This window comes from Lolium perenne, chromosome 1 (genome assembly GCF_019359855.2).
Source record: "Lolium perenne isolate Kyuss_39 chromosome 1, Kyuss_2.0, whole genome shotgun sequence".
NCBI classification, from domain to species: domain Eukaryota; kingdom Viridiplantae; phylum Streptophyta; class Magnoliopsida; order Poales; family Poaceae; genus Lolium; species Lolium perenne.
Genome location: NC_067244.2, coordinates 145,879,270 through 145,888,536, shown reverse-complemented (window position 1 = coordinate 145,888,536; position 9,267 = coordinate 145,879,270).

Below are 9,267 nucleotides of genomic sequence, written 5' to 3'. Positions count from 1 at the left end.
AGCTTGTTGGGCCATCCGAATTGATCTGTGGTGGACCCCACTTTCTAAATGGACCCGCCCGATAGCAGGAAAGATGGACCCACATGCTAATTGGGCCGACCCACTTGATTTTTGGTGGACCCCACTTGTTAAATGGGCCGGACCGATAACAAGAAAGTGGGCCCCACATGTCTAGTGGGCTGGCCCGTTTGCCTGTTGACCGGTCAAACAAGGGCATTCGGCCCGGCCCACATGCTTAGTGGGCCGGTCCATTTAAATTTTGACCAGTCAACCTTAGAGGTTAGGCCCGGCCCACGTACCTAATGGACCAGCCCAGCTATATAGTTGATCGGTCAAACTAAGTCAGCTGGCCCGGCCCGCAAACTAAATGGGCCGGCCCGCTTAAGGCGTGGCAGGCCTCGTGTGGGCCTACCATCTACCACGGGGTTTCAGCCGGTTAACACCGTTAACTGCCAGTTAACGCCTTCTGCCACATGTCAGTTTGCATGACATCAGTAGTCAACGAGCTCCCGAAAACACTTCTGCAGCGGTCCGATTTTCCGTGGCGGAAGGGCGCCCGATCGCGACGAATCAGAAAAAACGTGGTACGACTTTGCCTGACGCAGTTTCGACCACTGAACCCATATCGTCGGGTTAGGCCCATAGGCGACGAAAAATGGGCCTTAGTGGACGATTTTGGGACGTTGTGTATTTGAACTTTTCTTGTAGAGTCTGATGTTTCACGAAATAGATCACTATAGCGGGACTTTTCTTTTTATAATTTTTTTTGGCCGTGTGCATCCGTAATGCCAGTAGGGCAATGTGTTGTTGCAGAGGCTACATGTACTTGTTATCTCCGCTATATTAATGTTTTTTCACTACTATAGGGGCAGGCTTATTGGAAGCGGACCCTGCTGAGGACACGCGGTTGCTATTAGTGGTCGCGTGCATGAAATGGGCACACGACCAGTACATCCATACTATCCACGTACCAAGGTGATGGACACGTGACTATTATGCGGGCCCAGGTTGCACCTCGGCTGAGAACTTAGCCGAAGCGTGACAACCCAACGACACACGCGGCTAGTATGTTCTTATCGGCCCTATGCCTCTAGCTCGCACGCTGCTATTAGTTTTGGACCGTGGGACGCAAAATAGTGGCAGCGTGTGTCCATTCGGTCCGCTGCTATTATTGTGAGTAAATTCAATATCGCGCTGAGGTAGTTCCCCCCATGCGCACACAGTTGTTTCCCCACGATCTCTCCGGCGACACCGCACGCTCGACCTCGCCGCCGACTGACATAGGGATGCCTATAGGGCATGTCGAATAAGTACCCCTGGTCCATAGGAAAGCAGGAAGCGCATGTACTTGAAGCTTTGGAGGCCCATGAGATTGGAGATCCTCGGATTAGGAAGTTAGAGATATTATAGGAAACTTGTATCAACATAGGGAAAGGCCCAACGCGGCCCGATAATTCGTAACTTGTACGACACAGAAAATCTTTGGCTTCACCTCCTATATAAAGGGGAAGTCGAGGGTGAAAGAAAGGACCAAATCATTGTAACCCTAGTCACCGTAATATTGAGTTGAACACCTTTGTTCGTCTGAAACCTTCGAGATCTACTTTCCCTCTACTTATTACGAAACCCTGAGTCTACAATTGGCGCCGTCTGTGGGAATTGGAGGTCGCAAGATTCTGATCTCGATGGCATCGTCAACATCATCATCGGTAGCAAGCAACGCGACGGAAGGAGGTAAACGAGTCCAACCTGATCTCGTCGATTTTGTTCCTCACTCTCCCCCCCCCCCTTTGCATGCATATGCCAATCTGGAGGAGTCAATGGAGATGGCCTTCGGAAGATTCCGCTTCCTCTCGGGAAAGAAGGATCACACTGTTTTTCGGCAATGATTTTTTTGGGACCGTTGGCGGATGAGCACGATTACTCGGGATCGTCAATATCGTCCGTTGAGTCAGGCGACGAAGAAGTTTCACTACCACACTTCAAAAAGCCCGCTGACGGCGGGATACTCGCCGATCTCTGCGGTGATATGACTTTCGGGTTGGTCACGGAAATCGGTATATCTCAAGATAGCGATTCAGAAAGCTTCACTAACTTCGACTTCACCAACACAACCAACTCCACTGCTAGCAGGGAGGTCTTTACGATGGTGTCACCTATCTTGAGTTTGATGAAAGCGCAAATACAACATACCACCAGATCTGTGTAATCATGAGATCAGGCCGTGAAACTGATGAAGAATCTGAGGCTTTCGATGATCTAGGAAACCCCTATGTTGATCCCGCAGATCTCACAAGAGGAATAGAAAGCAAGTATACTGGAGATGAACCACGAGAAGAAGTGCAGCTTATCGCAGGAAGCATGGGACAGAGCTACAAGAGCTATAAACGGCACAGAGCCGATGACTACACAAGCTTCGGTAGCAGCGCTACAAGCATACCAATATAAACTTAGTCTTTCCGGACGCAAGTTGGAAAAAATACCGCAGAAACTCGATGAAAGAAGGGCTGCAATAGACGCTTCCAGCGAGCGCAGAGCTAACTTGAGTCAGCACTCGAGAAACTCAGCATTTAATCATAGAGATCGCCACGGAAGAGCAAGGCCTCGGTTGGCAGGCATACCTGAAGTTGAGCGAGAGAATCTGGTCCAAAACCTCGACATGTCCTTCATGTCGATAGAGACAAGAGGGCATATAATCCCAAAAATGCCAGAGGTATGATACGTGTCAACACACACATATCTGATAGCATCCGGACCACCTCAAGGAGATCCTCGATCATCATTGTATCAAATGGCTATGGCAGGAGTCGGTGTCATGGGTGCGGCAATAGCAGGAAGAGAAATAGTACATCAACCCGAAAGTGTGCCAAGCCGAAATAGTCTAAGACAAAATAGTCCCCGACGCACCGTGGAGGCAACTCGAGATGGTCCAAGAGAAGGCGACGCAAGAAACACCACGGCTCAAGCTCAAGTCGATAGAGCACGAGAGGAAAGAGTTCGAGAAAACAGAACACGAGAAATTCGCCAAGCAGCAGAGGATAGCGATGAAGACTTATGCAGACTCCCTTGCTTTACCTAAACGGTTTGTAAAACTCGAGTACCCACTAGCTTTAAACTACCCGACAATTATAAAAAGTTCGATGGACTTCAAGATCCGGAGGATTGGCTGGTCAATTATCTGGAAACAGTAAAACTGATGGGCGGCACGAGAGCGACAGCTATGCAAAGCATCAAGTCCACCTCGGTGGAGCCGCAAGATCCTGGATGAGGAAGTTGCCAGAAGGATCCATAGATAGCTGGGAAACCTTTGAGGACCTGTTCTTGAAGAACTTTTGGTCCACTTGCAAAAAAAACAGCGTCAATAGAACAGTTAAGGACGTGCAAGCAGAAACCAGACCAATCGATGAGAATGTATATCTCGCGGTGGAGTATCATCAAAAATTCAGCTGAGCACGTGTCAGGTGAAAGGGGAATTGACGCGTTCATCGCGGGCATCCGCGGAAGGGATCTCATCGAAGAATTGGGAAGATCTAACCCTAGAACGGTAGCAGACGTCATGGAAATAGCAAATAGGTGGGCTAACGGTGAAGATGATGTCCACAATAAACGACAGCGATCAACCGAGGAAGATCGCAATAGTAACATCAATCAACACCTGCGACGTTTATGCAACTTCACGGAATACGACGGTCCCAGCCAAGTATTGGCTGGCTTCTGAGGTAACAATGGTGGAAACAATCGATGATTATTGCAGGAGCAATGAGCAACGAAGCGATAATAGAGATGCACCAAGTTCTAGCAGGCAAAATAGTCGAACCAGGTTTCCGCGGCCGTACAAGGTGTCACTCGAAGAACTTTTGAACAGACCATGCCAAATGCACTTCTACATCGACTCTGGTGGGAGAAGACAATCGGGTCACCTCCAGAAAGATTGTCGAACTTTTCAAGCTTTGCGAAGAGCGACAAAGAGCACACAGGCAGAGGCAATCAGAAGAGGATACACACAAGGACCAAGGAGTGAGGTCCATGTACCATTGCCACCACCACCTGCAATCACCAGTGCAAACCAACATCAGTTGCAAATTGCGGGTCCTCCAAACACCAATGATGATTTCACCCCTACAAGGGGAGCAGTGTCGATGATGCAGAAGGGAAAATCGTCGAATAGAATGCAGAAGCTGATCTAGCGACAAGTAAACATGGCAGTGTTGGCACCCCCCCCCCCCGCCAACCATCTAGTATCTAAATTGGTCAGGTCAACCGATAGGATTCACCATAGAGGATCATCCGCCACAAGTGCCGCGGCCAGGACACTCAACAATGGTGTTACCAACAGTTAATGAAGGATATAATGTCTCTCGCATATTCATCGACAGAGGAAAGAACATAAATCTCTTTTATGCAGATACGTTAAGGAAGATGAACATATCATTGGCTGACATGGCGCCAACAGACACACGCTTCCATGGTATCACACCCGAGAAACCAACTTATCCCTTTGGGCAAAATAGTACTTGACGTGCAGTTTGGAACAAAAGAAAACTTCAGGAAAGGAAAGCTCGAGTTTGAGGTTATAGATTGGCCGTCACAATTCCACGCACTCTTGGGACGACCTGCAAATGCCAGATTTATGGCAGTGTCGCACTATACATATTTTTATGGAGGATCCTGATGGTGCACTGGTGATGGCGCCAGACAATCTTGCTGAGCGTTGTTTTGGAAGCGGTTGGGAAACCCAAGAGGAAGTTGTGATGAGCACAGCAGCAAGTTTTCCCTCCGTACGAAACCAAGGTTTAATTGACCAGTAGGAGAAAGGCGTGACTTCTGAAGGTGTTGCTAGCTGACTAGTTACAGGGCGCACTACCGACGTCAGCAACAACGTGGAACCTGCACACAACACAACCAAAGTACTTTGTCTCAACTTGCAGTGAGGTTGTCAATCTCACTGGTTTGCTGAACACAAAGGATTAGACGTATCGAGTGGAAAGAGATGTTTGCAGAAACTAAAGAGAACATGAATTGCAGTAAGTAAACAGAGCAGGATGATTGTATCAGTGTAAACAAGAGGACCAGGGTCCAGAATTCACTAGAGGTGTCTCTCCATAAAGATAAATAGCATGTTGGGTGAACAAATTATAATTGGGCAATTGATAAAATATCGACCATACATGACAAGATGATTACTATGAGATTTGATTGGGCATTACAACATAATACATAGACCGTAATCCAACTGCATCTATGACTAAAAATGCACCTTCCAGTTATCATCCGAACCCCTTTTAGTATTAAGTAGCAAGCAACAAATTATCGCATTAAGCAATGTGTGTAACGTAAACAATAGAATTACCCTTGGATAAAACATTATTGGTTTCTCCCAAGTACCAACAACACATCTAAAATCTTAGAAGTTATTGTCACTCTCCCAGAAAACTAGAGGCATGAACCTACTATCGAGCATAAATACCCCCTCTTGGAGTCACAAGTATCCACTTGGCCAGAGTTTCTACTAGCAACGGAGAGCATGCAAGATCACAAATAACATATGACATGAATATATAATCGATATCAACATAGTATACAATATTCATCGGATCCCAGCAAACACAACATGTAGGATTACATGAAGATTATCTTGATCATGTAGGGCTGCTCACAAGATCTATACATGAAGCACAAAGTGGAGAAGACAACCATCTAGCTACTGCTATCGACCCATAGTCCAGGGATGAACTACTCACGCATCACTTCGAAGGCGGGCATGGCGATGTAGATTCCTCCCATGATTTCCCCCTCCGGAAGGGTGCCGGGAAGAGCTTCAGAGCCCCCCGAGATGGGTTCTATGATGGAGGCTGCGACAGAACTTTTCATGGATGGAGTCTCGGGTATCCAGGGTTTTCCCGAGAAGATGTATAAATAGGCAGAGGATTTAGGTCGGTGGGGTGCCTGGGGGGCCCACACCCCCTTGGCGCGGGCCCAGGACGCACCAAGGGTAGGTCTAGCCGCCCTGTGGCGCCTCTTCGACCCCCCGATGGACTTCGTCTTCGTTTCGGTAAAATATTGACTTCGGCTTTTCTTTCGTCCAATTCCAAGAATATTTCATGTACAACTTTTCTGAAATACAAAAAACAATAGAAAACAGGGAACTGGCACTGTGGCATCTTGTTAACAGGTTAGTGCCGGAAATCATGTAAAAGTGCAACGAAGTGTAAGCAAAACATATATGAATTGATGTAAAACAAGCATGGAGCATCAAAAATTATAGATACGTTTGAGACATATCAAGCATCCCCAAGATTAACTCCTACTCGTCCTCGAGTAGGTAAGTTATAACAAAGATAATTTTTGATGTGACATGAAGCCAACACAATCTTGATCAAGCATGTAAAGAATTGTGAGCTGGGATCTAAGTACTCTAACATAGGCATGATAGATATAATTAAATAGAACTTAGAACCTATGTTATAACATGAAGAGTAACTCAAACGAAGGATCATGAATAATAGTGCATTGAAAGCAACTGTGTGTTTATGAGCGAAGAGTAAACATAACAAAGTGATACTCAACATGTCCTTTATGGAATAGCAAAACATAAATGCTAGGACACCTTCAAAGTTCAGAGGGTGACTAGATACAAGTAATTTAAGAACAAGCAATAGCACAATCATGAATTAAACAATAATAATTTTGGGACTATGCACATTGCACTAAGAATGACAACTATGCTCTTAATTGGTGCATAAAGTAGAAGATGAAGACTCAACATAATAGTAAAAGAGAGACTCTTTGAATTGTAAGAAAGATAAACAAGTTTTATATACCTTCCAAAAAGTATGGTACTTATTAGCTTTGAGCTCTCATTGCCCCTATCATAAGCATCTTGAATGGTTAAATTTAATGTGTCAACACCTGGATTTTTAAGTCCAGATGCCTATTATGTCATTCATCGCAATCCCAGGAATATTGTTGTTGCGAGGCATAATAGTCGAATATCATAGTCATCATTCATTACAAACCCTATTGTCTTACAACTTTAGATCACATGATCCATATTACACAAATAGTTGATCTATTGATCAACGAAAAAACACAAGTTCATAGCGGAAGCGTAAATAGAAATGGACTCTCTAGTCCACAGGCCAACGCTTGACGTCGGAAGACTCCTAGTTGTCGTAGGCATCCTGCTGGTCATCTCCTTGGTGGTTCTGTTCATCTTCATACTCTGGCCATTTGAATAGCCAGGGACACAACCGTGAGTACTTTAAGTACTCGCAAACTAATACTAGTGTTAGTGCTAAAAATTCTAGTAAGGGGTGCTAAGCTCTAGTTTATTTGCATAAAGACAATTTTAGTTCACAAGTATTTGAGAAAAGACTTATTAAAAGTGCTAACTAACTCAAGTGGGAACATTAGTGTCATTCCCACCACTCAGTTGTGATTCAAAAACAATTCAGTTCAAAACACCATTCACTTCACCAACATTTTCAAGAATCTGACAACGGAAACTGTATGGCCTTTCCAACCGTCCGTAACCGTGGACACGGCTATTCGAATAGGTTTACACTCTGCAGAGGTTGCACACTTGTGCCACAACATTTGATTTCATCCGTTGGGATAACCCCAAATCATCGTAACTCAGTACGCGGATCATCAACCATAAACTTTCACTTACAAACCCTAGTATAGGCACCTCTCCCCATGAGCTTGGCCTCCCAGTGAAGACCAACTGTCAACCTGGGAACTGCACAGGGCTTGGCCATACAATTCACCTAAATTCACATCATTTCTCAGACAACGGAGGCAGCCTCGGCATAACCCCTATGATGTTTGTTCAGAGGGAACCCATACTAAGATGTATAAATTTCCAGTTAAGCCCTACCCATAATCAGGTATTGTGGGGGTACTCAAAAATTGGAAAGGTATCGCATCCAAACCAATATCAGTTTTAAATCAAAAATCACCATCTTCTCCAAGTCATATTCACCTTCAAAAATCATTCAATGGAATGAATCATCATTCCAAGGTTTCAAATTCAATTCAAGTCATATGTTCCCATCTAGAGTAGTCAAATTTTAGTATTAGCACTAGCACTAATCATGAGGGGTGCTATCTTGCTTGGCTAACTTTGAGACTAACTTTGCTACTCTAAACATACTCTTAACTTAGACCAAAGTTAACTATAAAAGTAACTCTTTAAAAAACCAAGTAAACACTTGTATGGTAAAAACTTGGGATGGGCTCATTGTACATAAGGTAAGACTAATGGTGCCTTGCCCAAAGGGCTTTGCACTTTGCAAGAATATTAGCTTGCCTTGGTAGTGGTCAAAGTTCTCCTCTTCCTCCTCTTGGTAGAATCCTTCCTCTTCCTGGTATTCTCCGGTGCTAGCGTCAAAATTCGAATACGAGGTATAATCACTCAACAAGGTTTAAGAGCTATACTAAGCACAACATGACTTCACACAAACTATTCTAATCACACACATAACACAATTAGGTGCATTGTATTTCTTTCTTGAGGAAATATAATTTCCTCTCATTACATATGTAAATGATAGTTTCCATTTAGTTCTTGAGGAAATAATTTCCTCTCATTGAATCTTCTTAAGATTTAATCTCCTCAAACAATTAGGCATGAAATCATGTTGACCTAAGTCAACCATTCATCATCATCATTTGGGAAAATGATTTAAATGAGGTAGAATACCCCATACAATTTAACAATTTCAATTATGATTTAAAATCACCAAGTATTTCATGTGAGAGTATTTTGACCAGTGGTCCAAACTTCATATGAAAGTACTTGGGACAAGATTTAAATGAAGTAAAACACTTCATATGATTTGCATAATAGTTTTGGACAATATCACTTAACTAAACTAGCCATATAGTCCTTTATTTAAACTAGGTCATGATCACTCAAAGTGACCACACCATATTTTTGCAGAAACAATTAGTGTAAGTGAAAAGTGAGCTATGAGAGTTGAAAACAACTTAATATCATTTTGGTTGATTTTTAAGATTTATTTGAATGTGCAAAAGTCCCTGACTTGTTCTTTTTGTCACATTATTTCTATACAAGATCTCTCAATGAGACCAATTTAGTTTTGTAGAAATTTTCAGTAGCTTTCCAACAGTATAAAGTTTGCTAAATTTGGCCAATCCAAACAGATTCTATTGAATTTCAAACACATGGCCAGTATTGAATTTAAACTAAATCTGGAATTTCAAATTTGAACTAAGTGGGCCACGCGGGAAAAACAAACGGGC